The sequence below is a fragment of the Artibeus jamaicensis genome, unplaced genomic scaffold (assembly GCF_021234435.1).
Source record: "Artibeus jamaicensis isolate MK-2021 breed Jamaican fruit bat unplaced genomic scaffold, CSHL_Jam_final contig_851, whole genome shotgun sequence".
In the NCBI taxonomy this organism is placed as follows: domain Eukaryota; kingdom Metazoa; phylum Chordata; class Mammalia; order Chiroptera; family Phyllostomidae; genus Artibeus; species Artibeus jamaicensis.
This window is the reverse complement of record NW_026521986.1, coordinates 8,312,271-8,325,773: the sequence shown is the minus strand read 5'-3', so window position 1 is coordinate 8,325,773 and position 13,503 is coordinate 8,312,271. Positions and strand designations below refer to the sequence as shown.

General features: G+C 48.4%; 1 protein-coding gene across 2 annotated transcripts in view; it reads right to left on the bottom strand.

The window, feature by feature from the left end:
- Positions 1-8,323, bottom strand: part of PLEKHH1 (pleckstrin homology, MyTH4 and FERM domain containing H1) — a 50,457-nt gene extending 42,134 nt beyond the window's left edge. The window contains exon 1 of one of the 2 annotated variants that reach the window (XM_037125943.2): positions 8,131-8,323. The gene's annotated coding sequence lies outside the window, so the exon portion shown is untranslated. The remainder of the gene's footprint in view (positions 1-8,130) is intronic. The other variant, XM_037125942.2, reaches the window with a different exon arrangement.
- Positions 8,324-13,503: the final 5,180 nt, after the last annotated feature.

Genomic DNA, 13,503 nt, shown 5'->3' with positions numbered 1-13,503 from the left:
CACCCCCCAGGCTGCTACTAGTACTTATGTTTGGCAACAAGCAAAAAGTTGGTCTGTCCCAAACCATGACATACGATCACCCTAGTATCAGGTAATTTTAAAGAACAATCGTCCTTTTTTTAAGGTTGATATTTTTTAAATGTCATCTGTTAGGGATACACATGATTTACAGGTAAAATGATAAAATGTCTGTGATTTGCTTCATGGTAGAGGGTGAGGAGTGGAGGGGAGGGAGATACATCAACTAAGATTTGTCCAAATGTTAATTTTTGAAGCCGGATAAGGGGTGCATGGGGGCTCTTTATACTGGTCTCTTGACATGAATGTAACCCTGGAACTTCCTGTAATGCACATTTGCTCTTTTTCACATCCCCAGGAGCCATGTGGCCTCAGAAAACCCAGCCACCGCCTGCACTGCGGCCGCCGATTGCGCAGGTGCGCCAGGGAACCTGTCTTCCACGGGTTAACCACCAATGATGTTTCTCAGCTCACACTGGACTTTTACGAGTATCTTTCTCCCATTCCATACCACAAACAGCAATCATTTAGAGTTCTTGCTGTATTCCAGGCACGTGTGGCCTCTTTAATCCTCATCATCCATGAGTTAAGGGGTGGGCAGCAGTCCACTGTCTCACGTGAGGACACGGAGGAACTGAGAGACTGGCTGGCTTACACAGAGTCCCACACCATGACTGCCATTCCAATGTCCCTGTTCCTAGCCACAGTGCTCTTTACCCATCCAGAAACTGGAAGGAATTCTGATTTCACAAAGACTGAGGTAGATTGTTAGGAGTGAAAGAAACGTTTTATAAGATCTTTCAGGATCGTGGGCACTAAGATGAGCCTATATTCCAGGCTCATCTAAGTTGAGACCAGGTCAGGGTACTCTGGTCTCAACTCTGCTGACCCCATAAACTCCATAAGCACAGACATTTACCACATGTCCTGACTTTTCATGTAAAAAACAGGGTCAACAGACCTGCAGGGAAAAGCCCAACAATTAAACCACTGATGGGTCTGGTGTCTTAAGTCTTTGGGTTCTGGGCTACTCAGAACACTGGACCCATGACCTCAGCCCTGCTCTCCCGGAACTGCCACCGCAAACAATCCCGACATTGTGACCTCCCAGCAATCCCCACCTCAAAGGACAGGGACCGACAGGAACGGCGGGAAGACAAAAGACAAAAGCAAAACATGACCTCCACTGAGCTAAGACCACAGCTGACAAGACAAAACAAAACCTTGTGGGGGGCCCCCAGAGAAGGCTCCGGGGCCTTGCATCTGATTTGCTCTGTTCCTTAAGGGGCTTTTGCTTTTCTGCAGATCCTTTTTTAAAAAGTGGTATATTTAAAACTAGGATCTGAAAGTCTTGCACCTAGCCGGGAGCTAAGAATCAACACTGAAAGCATCCAAGTGAAAAAACAAGGGGCAGGGGAAACAATTGTTTGTGGTGTTGAGTTTGGTGGATTTTAATGCTCTCTTATTGATTGTCGAAGCTGTGGCTCAGATTCCCTGGGGAGTGGAAATCCAAAGTATCAAAATCTCCAGGGCCTTTGGAAATAAAATGCGTCATTGGCCTCTGCCTGGCCCTGACATCTAGGATTATACCTAGATTGAAAGGAGTGCTTCCCCCATCAAGCGTCTTCATGACATCATGGTGTTTTGAACCAGTCAGGTGCCTGCTAATCCTCTCCCTGCTCTTCGGGATGCTGGCCAGAGGGCTGGCATCACGCTAGGCTTGTCTCCACATGCGGAGAGCTAAAAAGTTTTGAAACAGATCTGGAGCCAGGTGCCTGCTGCCAAGCACAAGGCCCACTCAGAGGCCCTTTCAACAGAAGCAGGTGGTCAGAGAAGCAGCTATAAAACCCGAGATACAAAGGGAAGATACCAGTAAGTTGAATCTCACCTGCTACATCACCTTGCACTTGTACCTCCCATGAAGATGCACAGAGGAGCAGAAATAAACTTACAGAATGGTTCTTAGCTTTTCACGGCATTGCCACAAGCATTACTTGTTTCCTTATCCTCGCAGTATCCCCATGATGCAGGTCAGTGAGCAGATGAGAAAACTCATCACATCTGTGACTTGCTTAGAGACAGAGCTAAGTAGTGTCAGTGCTGGGCCAAGAATCCTGATTCCCCAACAGAGAGAACATCCTCTTTCTGTGAAGATGCTTCCCCAGTGGTGGCAGAGTCTCAGGCCACCAGGCCGGTTTAACACAGATACAACATTAATGGCAAAAACGGATGGGAAAAATGTGAGAAGGGACATAAGCTGGAGACAAAAACAAGCTCAATTTTTTTCTTTTCCCCCCCATAATTAGGGAGAACAATACAATAAATCCCCATGCACCTACCCTCCCTCCAGCTACAATTATCATCAACTCATGGCCACTCTTGTGAAACCTAGTTCTCTTGATTCCCACTAGTGCCCAGCATGCTGAACTGCTTAGCAGCGCGACCCAATGACTGCCATGGGCTTCGCACCAGCTCCGGAACGCACCGAGTTCCCTAGGGTCCTGGACCGACGCCTCGCAGGGGTCTGCGGAGGTGTGCCTCCGAGCAAGGGGCTTCGGGTAGGATGGGTGTAGTTAGGTGACTTCAGACTCAGGGCCGCGTCAGAGAAAACACAAACGTGGCCTGGGAGGCCTCTGGTAAATTGAGGAGTTTGACCAGAAATTGACAAAATGCTGAGATTAAGTTTAATTCAACCAACTTTTGTTAAGTGATTCCTATGTCCAATATTGGGCACATAAAGATGAATAAAGACTGGTGGCTCACAAGGCCCGGCTCTCCGGTCTGAATATCCTTGAACTTCTCTGCAAAGGTAGCCAATCAATACAAGAGCCTAAAAGAAAGAGGCCAGAGGTCGCTGCAGGGGGCATCAGAGGGTAATGGGCGATCCGTTCTGGGTACAGTTTCCACTGGGCTCTCTTGCGTCACCTCACTACGGTTCACTCCCTGAGTGTGAGCTCCTCCTGCGATGTTGGCTTGCAGGTGATGGGCTACCACCATCTTCTGAAAGTGCTCCGCTCAGCGAGCCCGACCACCTGCCCAGCGCTGGGCAAGGAAGAGCTCCGTGCCCCGTCTCTGAGGATGGACTGTGGGAGGGTGAGTGGACACAGAGCACAGCTCCCTCTGAGCTGGCCTCATCATCTGATCAAGCCAACCACACGCATGTGACCTGTGTGCCGAGCATCCCATTTTGCAGCATTGGGGGAGAACAGGAAAAGGTAAGTTCCAGCCTCCCAGGATCTACATACCAAAAGAAGGGGCTCAGACGACCAGAAGTAGCATCCCTAAGAACAAACCAGCAAAGAGAAACAGCGGAGTACAGCGACGAAGGTCCCGCACTCAGGCGCCACACAGGCCTGGCTTGGAATATTGGCTCAGGCACTAATTAATCCTGTGACCTTAAATTATTTGCTCAACTTCTGCGAGCCTCAGTTCCAGTTTGAAATTGAGGGCAATAACATTAATCTGAACCATACAAAACTGGTAATTTTGTAGACGATGCTATGCGGGGTTTTTTGTGGTGTTTTTTTTTGGGATATTACAAAAGCCTGGCATGCAGTAAGCATTCAATAAATGACAGCTGCCATCAATAAACGCAGGCAAACCAGTGGTGCCCTGGGCAGATGAGGAGATGTAGCCTCTAGATGTGCTTACCACCTGATCCACCTTGGAGAGAAGGTCAGGGGGGCTTTAAAAATGACTTTACCTCTCAATCTTTGAAAGGTGAAGAAAAAGGTAAACAAAGCAGAGTAAGGATTCTTCTTACCCCCGAAGTTCATCCATAGTTCTACTCAGAAAGCCATTGTTACAGGTTTCTATGTCTTTCAGAGATATCAGGAGACCACTGGCATGGAGGTTTGTGTCTTTCAGAGATGTTCAGTGTACAGACAGTCACTCACTCATATATATGTTGCACACACACACAGATGGTGGCACACTAAACACACCGTACTTAATATAACTTAGAGATCATCCTGTAGCAATACACATACCTACCCCATTTCCCTCCATGCTTTTTAACATCTCTATTGAAATCTATTATGTGCTGTATAACAATGTTTGGTCAATGATGAAATGCATATGCAACGGTTCCCAAAAGACAATGGAGCTGAAAAACTCTTATCTCCTACAAAAGTCACAGCTGACGTAATCTCATAGCACGACGCATGCCTCACATATTTGTGGTGATGCCAGTTGTAGAGACATACAGCACATATTACATGCAGTACATATTTTTAAAATATATTTTATTGATTATGCTATTACAGTTGTCCCATCCCCCCCTTTATTCCCACCTGTTCTGCACCGTCCCCCCACCCACATTCACCCCACTTAGTTCATGTCCATGGGTTGTACATGTACGTTCTTTGGATTCTCCACTTCCTGGACTATTCTTAACTTCCCCCTGTCTATTTTGTACCTACCATTTATGCTTCTTATTCTCTGTACCTTTTCCCTAATTCTCCCTGCTCCCCTTCCTGCTGATAACCCTCCATGTGATCTCCATTTCTGTGATTCTATTCCCATTCTAGTTGTTTGCTGAGTTTGTTTGTGTTTTTTTTTTAGGTTCAGTTGTTGATAGTTGTGAGTTTGATGTCATTTTACTGTTCATAGTTTTGATCCTTTTTTTTTTCTTAGGTAAGTCCCTTTAACATTTCATATAATAAGGGCTTGGTAATGATGAACTCCTTGAACTTGACCTTATCTGGGAAACACTTTTATCTGTCCTTCCATTCTAAATGATAGCTTTTCTGGATAGGGTAATCTTGAATGTAGATCCTTGTCTTTCATGACTTTGAATACTTCTTTCCAGCCCCTTCTCTCCTACAAGGTTTCTTTAGAGAAATTGGGTGATCGTCTTATGGGAACTCCTTTATAGGTAACTGTCTCCTTTTCTCTCGCTGCTTTTACAATTCTCTCCTTATCTTTAATCTTGGGTAATATAATGATGATATACCTTGTTGTGTACTACCTTGGGTCCAACTTCTTTGGGACTGAGTTTCCTGGACTTCCAGAAGGTCTCTTTTCTTTTCCAGGTGAAAGTTCTCCATTATTTTTTCAAATAAGTTTTCAATTTTTTGCTCTTCCTTTTCTCCTTCTGGCACTCCTATGATTCTGATGTTAAAGTGTTTAAAGTTGTCCCAGAGGTTCCTACATTCTCCTTATTTTTATGAATTCTTGTTTCTTCACTCTGTTCTGGTTGAATGTTTATTTCTTCCTTCTGGTCCAAATCGTTGATTTGAGTCCTGATTTCCTTCCAGTCACTGTTGGTTCCCTGTACATTTTCCTTTATTTCACTTTTTGTAGCCTTCACTTTTTCCTCCATTTTGCAACTATACTCAACCATTTCTGTGAGCATCCTGGTTACCAGTGTTTGAACTCTGCATCTGATAGGTTGGCTATCTCTTTGTCACTTAGTTGTATTTTTGGAGTTTTGATCTGTTCCTTCATTTGGGCCATCTTTCTTTGTCTCAGAACAGCTGTTACGTAGTAATGGGCAGAGCCTTAGGTATTCACCAGGGTGGGGCAACACACTTGGCTGCATTGTGGTTGTAGTGCTGTGGGGGAGGGGTCCGAGAGGGAACAATGCTGCTTGCTCGGCTCTCTGCCAACTTTCAGTCACTTCCTCCACTACCCACAAGCAAATTCTGGTGCTGATTCCTGGGTGGGTGGGTTTGTGTACCCTCTAGGATGCTGTGGGTCTCTCCAAAGAATTCTCCTGTGACGCTGGGAGTTTCTCCTGCCACCTCAACCCCCACAGGTTTTTCCAGTCAGAGGCTTTGAGGTTTTATTTCCCCTCACGAAGCCCTGGGTGGCACAGTCTATCTCCCTCCCTAGTCGTTCCTCCTAGTTTATCTGCATGCAAATGTGGGATCCCTGGCCCTTCAGCTGCCACCTTGCCTCCAGTTCTCTCTGCCCGACTGCCTGTCTCCGCCCCACCTTTTGGTCTGGGTGAATGTTTCTTCTTTAATTCCTTGGTTGTTTGACTTCCATACAGTTCAATTTTCTGTCAGTTCTGGTGATTTAAAAAAATTTTGTTGTTGTCCTTCTTATTGTTGTGTGAAGAGGCACAGTGTGTCTACCTCCACCTCCATCTTGGCCAGAAATCTAAATAGGTATAAATTTGATTCCAGTACATAATACTTGATAACAAAAAACAACCATGCTGCTTGTTCATTTATTTACTATAGAATACTTTTTATTGTTATGTTGGATGGTACTCTTTCTACTTACTAAAAAAAAAAATCTATCGATTGCATCATTCTGTTTTCGGTTTGATTTAATCTCTCTCTCTTTTTTTTTACAGTAACATGCTGTACAGGTTTGTCTCTAGGAACAATGGGCTGCATTACACAGCCTACTGTGTAGTAGGCTTACCACCTGGATTCGTGTAAGTGCACTCCCTGATGTCTGCACATGATGGCATCACCGAACGATGCATTTATCACAGTGTAACCCCCTCCTTACATGGTGGGTGACTGTATCTAAGGGTCCCTTATTGACAGACATTTGGGTTGTTTGAAACCCTTTGCTAAAATAAACAACGTGACAATGAATATTCAATGAGTACACATCACTTCATACACATTGGAATATATCTGAAGAATAAAGTCCTAGAAATGGAATTCTAGGATTAAGTGACAGACATTTTTAAATGGCTGAATAATCTAAATTGCCCTCCCTTGTGGCTGTTCTAATTCATACTCCAGCCAGGAAAAAGGGCCTGTTTCCCTGGGGAGAAGGGCAGTTTTGCATTAGTTTTCTACAGAAGGGAGAGACTGCTCTGCAGGATGGTGGCTCAGCAGTCGGCCTTCTGTGAAGTACCTGGATCAGGAGTGAGGGAATCCTGGCACCTCACCGTCAGCATGCACAAAGCACTGTGCAACCCAGAAGGAGCACAGATTCCGCACAGATAGCACTCAGCCTCCTAGAGAGAAGGGACTAGTAAGGAGGGGTGCAGGGGGAGGAGAGAGGTAGCTGGGAGGTACAGACTTATTCCTCTCAGCTCATGATTTCGAAGAGGGCAGACAGGGCACCAGAGGTTTCCAGCTGTTAGTTTCAATGAGTTGGGGAGCACAAGATATACCCCACCCTAACTGAGCTCTGAGCAAACCCTCTCAGTAGCCTACCACGGAGGGAGGGTGACTGGACAGTGGACCAAATCCTCAGGAATTTAAGAGGGTTGGATGTGTCTGGCCTCTTCCACTTTTTAGCTATATGAACTTGAGCAGATCACATTTTTTTCTGGGTCTGTTTCCTCTTGTAACAGGGAGATAATTATATGCAGAAATACTGGAATTAATGTTTTATAAAGTGTTAAGCGATGTTACTATATACGGTGTCTGGAGCATATCAGCCCAAAAAGTCTTATGAAGGAACCAATGACTTTTCCATTGGAACTGTTACTAAAATGACGTTTCACGCCTAAGTTTTAGCTGGAACTAAGGCTCCGTCTGGAAGCGTTTTATGCGGCGGATTCATAGTGGAAGTTTATGGAGACGTCCCAACACAGAGAAATCAACGGGGAGCGGATTCTGCTCTCTGATGAGCGTCTTGACTGCCTCTGCCATCCCCCGATTAAGGCCCCCAGGTCCCTAGTGACCGATTCTTCTCTGAGGCTTCTAGAATACAAAGCTCCCGGTGTTATTCGGCGCCCAACTTTTCTTTTCTGCACGACTGACCTGCCTCTAGTAGTCGAGCCTGAACCCATTAGAAGCCCTAAGAGAACCACCGAGAAATCATAGAAGAGAGAAATCTAAGATAAGGTGGGTAGGACAGAGGGAAGAAGGAAACCGAGTGAGAGCACAGGCAACGCGGTGGAAAGCCTGCAAGTCCGCTCCGAGGGTCCTTCCCGCGGGCAACTGGATCCAGCTGGTCCCAAACTCCCCGTGTTCCCTAGAAAGTCTACTCTTCGCTTCCCGGTGTGGCGGGTACCCGAGCCCGACCCGCGCGCGCGGCTCCCAGCGCTCGCAGCTTCTCGGTTCCAGGCGGGGAGGCACCTGCTCCGGAATCGCCCTGCGGCTACAGGTGGCCGGTCCTCTCTGCCCAAACACCTTCCGGGCCAGTGCACACCCCTAGCCCATCTCTGCCCAAGGGGCGCACGGTGCCACTCACCTCTAGCGAGCTCGCGGGAGTCCCAGCCGCACACCCGGCACACGGGGCGGGCACACGGACGCCCTCCGCGCGCGTCCGCCGCTGACCTTGCCTCGATCCCGTCTGAGTCCACCGCAGCCGCCGGGTCTCCGTTTCCCGACAGCAGGGGTCGGGATGGGCGGGGCGGGGAGAGGCTTGGGCCCGGAGTGGTGCCCGCAGGCAGGCGGTACAAAGGCGAGGCCAGCCGCACCTCCCTGCGCCCCATTCAACGCTCCGCTGCGCTCCCTCCCTCCGCCCCGCCCCACTCCCCGCCCGCTCCCCGCCCGCTCCTTAAAGGCAGAGCTCGGCTCTCGGGCAGCGGCGAGAGGCACAGGAAATGACCTCAGCAGGTTCCAGCTTCCCACCTCACCGCACCGCTGGGCTAGTCCCTGGGGTGGCCGGGGCCCCGTGGACTTTGCGGGTGTCCCGGGCTCCGGCCCGGAGCTCTCTGCGGAGGCCGCACCAGCCGCCACAGGGGACGGCGAGGTGCCCTCACATCGGCTCTGCTCCCGACGAGCGGGGGACCCTCTCAGTCGGGGCACAAGACCAGACCCCTACCCCTTACCCTTTACCCCTTACCCCTACCACCAAAAGAATTCCAGCATTTGTCTGGTGACCTGTACAAACTTTAACACCCGGATATTTGAACCAGAAGTTCTTATTTTAAACAACCTGTCCCACTGGGGTACAGATTGATTTGTAATTTGGATGGGAAAAAAAAGTCACCGCAGCCCAGAGCGTAGCTTGCTTGCTTATGTATTTACGTACATGCGTGCGTATATATAAACGCATTACTTATTTAAAGGAGAGGGCCAAGAAGGCGGAAGGACAGGACACTGCCCTGCTGGGCAGTTCGCAGGGCTGTCTTCAGTGCACGCTAGTTCTTCAACGGCTTACAGTTCTCAGCTCACTGTTGTCACCCTACACGCACATCGCTCAACTTTTGGTTGGGTGCATATGGGGTAAAAGCTTTCATCCCCAAAGGAATGAACAAGTAAACACCACCAGGGCTGGCTTCTCCGAAGGGGCTTTAGAAGACTCGGTCCAGGTGGCAGGGAAGGATCCTCTGGCTTCAGCCCGGGTCTGAATCCGAATCTCTGGAGGTAAGGCTAGGAAATTGGCCAGCTAGCAAGCTCCCCAGGTGATTCTCCTTGCACAGCATGGAAAGCCCAGACACTATGCAATGATGGTCCCAGCGGTTCAGGAAGCCAAGGTGGAAAGTTAAACTGGGCCATTTGGACTCCTGGGGCTGAACTGCAAATAGATTCAAATAGATTCATAGCTCCTGGGAATTGGGGTAGGTCAGCCCACTCTGTGGGACACTGGCCTCTGCTGTCCCCTTCAACACTCTGGAAATTGCCTAAGGAAGCCCAAGAGCAAGTCCTCCGCAATTTGTAAGGGAGGTTCATTCATTTATACATTCATTCACTTTGAATTGATAACCACACACAGAGTATACACTTCAAATATTACCAGACTAACCACGAAAAGTGAGTCTTCCTCCCACCCTCTGCCTTGCCCCCCAGATCACTCCTCCCCCCAAACAACTACTGCTGTGAGTTTTTGTGCCTATCCTTTCTAGGTACTTTATGCATACGTAAGCATCCATGCCTTCATACATGCATATGTATGCATATCCCCCTTTCAACACTAAGGAAGTATGCCTTGCTTTTTTCCCTTGACTTTGCCATTTGTTGAGTCTAAGTGTGACAGAGATGACATATGACACTTACAGATGCCTTATTTTTAATGGCTTCCTAGTATTTTTAATGATGGATATTCAGGATATTTTCAATCTCTGGCTATTATATACCTTTGCTACAGTGACTGTCTTTGTACATACATTTTGGTCCACATGTATGACTTTAAGGTTTAATACACAGAAGTGGGACTACTGGCTCTAAAAACAAGGGGAATTTTAAATTCCAGTAGATGCTGCTGAGCTGCCCTTCAGAGGAACCTGTACTGACCTACACTTCTATCAGCATGTGTGAGTGCCCTTTCATTCCCTCTCACCTGCACCGATGACTGATTTGTCACAAAGTGCACAGTGTTCAGAAAGGGGAGGAGCAAATGAGTCAATGTACACGGGCAACTTTAGAACACGGCTAGCACGTGGACCGGCTCCAGGGAATGTCGGCCATTCGCCTCCCAGCCGCGTTCCTGTCTGAGTGCTCCCCGCTCTGCGGTTAGTTTAAATCCCGGCTCTGTGAACTTGGGCAGGTTCCTTGGCCTCTCTGGGACCCAGTTTTCTTATCTTTAATATGAGAATCATAAGATCTGTTTCTGGAGTTGGTCTGAGGATTAAATCAGGTAAAAGAGTTCCATAAATTTTGGTATCCAATTATTATTTGATAAGCAATAGCTATTCTTTTTCCTTCAAACGTTCCTCCCAACTTTTATATTTGGAAAATTTTAAACCTACAGAAGTTCCAAAAAACAGTACATTAAATTATTATTAACACATTTCCACATTTTCTTTCCTCCCGCCCCTCTCTCCCATTTGAGAGTTACTTGTACACAACTTTTTCATCCTTTATTTTTTACACAACTTCTTGAGCTTTTATTCCTGAATATTTTAGCATGTACTTTCCTAAGAACAAGGATGTTCTCTAAGTATCACTCTTAGGAAATTTAACACGGATACAATACTATCATCTACAATGTAGGACATATTCTAATTTCCTCGGTTGTCCCAATAATGTCCTTTATAGCTGAGTTTCATAGCTCTTTTATTTACCATTATTAGTCCCTACCTAGTACTCACAGAGTGAATGATGGTTAGAGGAGAGTGGGCACATTCCCTCCTCCAGTCCAGGAAGACACTGACCCCGCAGCCCCGACCCTGGCATGCTTCAGGGGCTGCAGGCAATCAGTAACCAGGCACAAGGCATGCTCACAGGCAGAGCAGGCTTTCCCATCTAGTACTAGGGACTGTCCTTTGCTGACGTTGCCTCCTCTGCTTGACCCCAGGCACCCCACGCTGGCAGCCCAACAACTCTGCCCCGCCTCCCCACAACTCTGGTTGGGTTCCTGGTGTCCCCTCTACCTCCCCCACTGGTACCCAATCAGCAGAAGCTGCTGTTCTGGCTCCAGTGAGACCTGGCTCCAATGAGACCTGGCTCCTATATCACTCTGAACCACAGTTCCCACACTGTGGTACCCTACCTCAGGGATGGGTCCCTATGGACCTCCAGACTGGCGTACCCCAACTTGCTCCTGAGATTATGGGTTGGGATGACTGAGTCACTGTCTTTTACCCATGTCTTCTGGCACTTTCCACGTAGCCCTCTGTGGACCTGAGACTGAGCATCTAACTGTGGCCACTGGCCATATCCAGACAGTGACATCAGCTGACACTGACATCTCTCCCTTCCTCTCACTCATTTGTTCATTCATTTATGGTAGCTGACTTCTAAGTTGTCCAGGCATGCTGGTAGATGCCCAACTGTAAGCCTGGTGAACCATCTCCTTGCTTCCTGCCTTCCTTTGTCCTGTTGTAAAGTGGAGAAATTATTTCCTCATCTCAGCTACCCTTCCATTCAGAGCATTTGAAATTTGGAGACAAGGCAGGGTTATGAGGGAGTCACCACAGTAGAGGGGGACTTTGTAAAACTGAAGCGAGGAAAATGCCATCTCAGGCACCATCTTTGGCTGGCGCTGTAGTGGGTGGGAGCTTGGGGTCTGGGGGCCTGGGAAAGGCTCTGACTCCGAGGCTCCTTCAAGGATCCATGGAGAAATGGTACCCACCACACCTAACAGCTCATTTCTGTTTGGCCTGGGAGCCGAGAGAGAGGGAGAAAGCCACCATGTGCCCCAAGTCTAAGGGTCATTTCAGTCACTGAAACCGAGGGCCTCCTTTTCTCTTCTGAGAGGAAGGTGAGGCCCGAACGACGGCCACTTGTGGACAGTCTGGACCAGTTTGGCCCATCGGCAATTTTCAGATTCTCATATTTGCGGCCGCTGAGATGAGAAGTGCGTGGAGGCCGTTTGTTCCCTCTTCCATAACCTCCTACAGGTGAGGTACTCAAAAGGGCCAGGGCCATAGCCTTCGCCAAACATACGAGCGTTCGTCAGCGAGCAGGCACGAGAAGTCCCACAACTCGCTCCGAGGGAGTCAGGGAGCTGGCCCGTCCAGATTTTGCACGTCGTTCATGCGAGGGCCCAAATCATCTTTCTAGGTCCATGTTTTGAAAATCACTTATTTCACCTGTGAGAGATTGCTTCTAGCATCTCTCGAGCACGTTCGGCCCGCTGGTGTAGACTTGGATGGCCGTTGAAGTGTTTATGTAACCACCCTCCAGAGTGCGGATTCCTGATTAGAGTGCTTCAGAGGCTAACTAACCCCTCCGGGGGCAGAGGGGAGTCCGAATGAAGCACCCATTCTCCTGCCTTCCCGGCCTGGTTCTGTTGCAGTTGGAAGGACAGTAAAGGGCAAGAAGGAAAGGAAAGAGAAGGGAGAGGGGCTTCAGAGGTCCAGGAGCCCTGGGCCGTCCTGGCTCAGCCTCCGGCCTCAGGAGCTGGGAGCAGAGCTTGGTAGCTCTTGGGTTACAGAGAAGTCAGGAGGCTGGTTCCACTGCTGATTCTCTGGGAGCAGCCAGGTCAGTCATGGGCTGGGTCAAAGAGGCTCAAGGTCACCACCCACGTGGGACTGGAAGGGCAGCGATCAGCTGTTCAGGGAAGTGTAGGGTACAGGGTAGGAAGAACATGTGGTGGTCCAGAGGCAGAGTTCTGTGTGCGTGAGTGTCTGTGTGTGTCAGGTAGTGGGGCAGGGGGTCCTAACTTTGAGCACAGACTCTCTTTTCATTTACTCATTCAGTTACTCCTGAGCAAATATTTGCCATTTTCCAGACACTGTGTAAGGAAACAGTGTGGCGACTGTGACCCATAAACTCAGGGCATGGACTTCAGAACAAGATATGATGGTGGTTGAATCCTGCCTCTTCCCAGAAAGGATCGCAGGTAAGAACTGACGCAATGACCTCTTGTATCACTGGGGACGATCTGTTCAGTGCGCTGCGGGCCCTGGAGGCAGAGGGCCAGGTGCATGATGTGGGGGAGGGAGGGGTTCTTCCTGTGTAAAGCAGCAACTAGAATTCTTTTCTTACAGGGTGATTGTAAAGGAGGAGATAAAGGGTCTGCCCCAGTGCCCAGTAAGAGTTAGTGAACAAAAGTATAATGGAATAAAAGGCTAGCAAGATGCCCAGAGACCTGGGGGCTCGGGCACTAACAAAGAGGAGTGAGTGGAAGGAGGGTCTGGTTGAGGAGGACTCCAATGAGGAGGTAGTCAGGAATTCCCCATCTAACCTCATGTCATAAAATCCTCAGAGCACTGATTAAAATATGGACTCAACC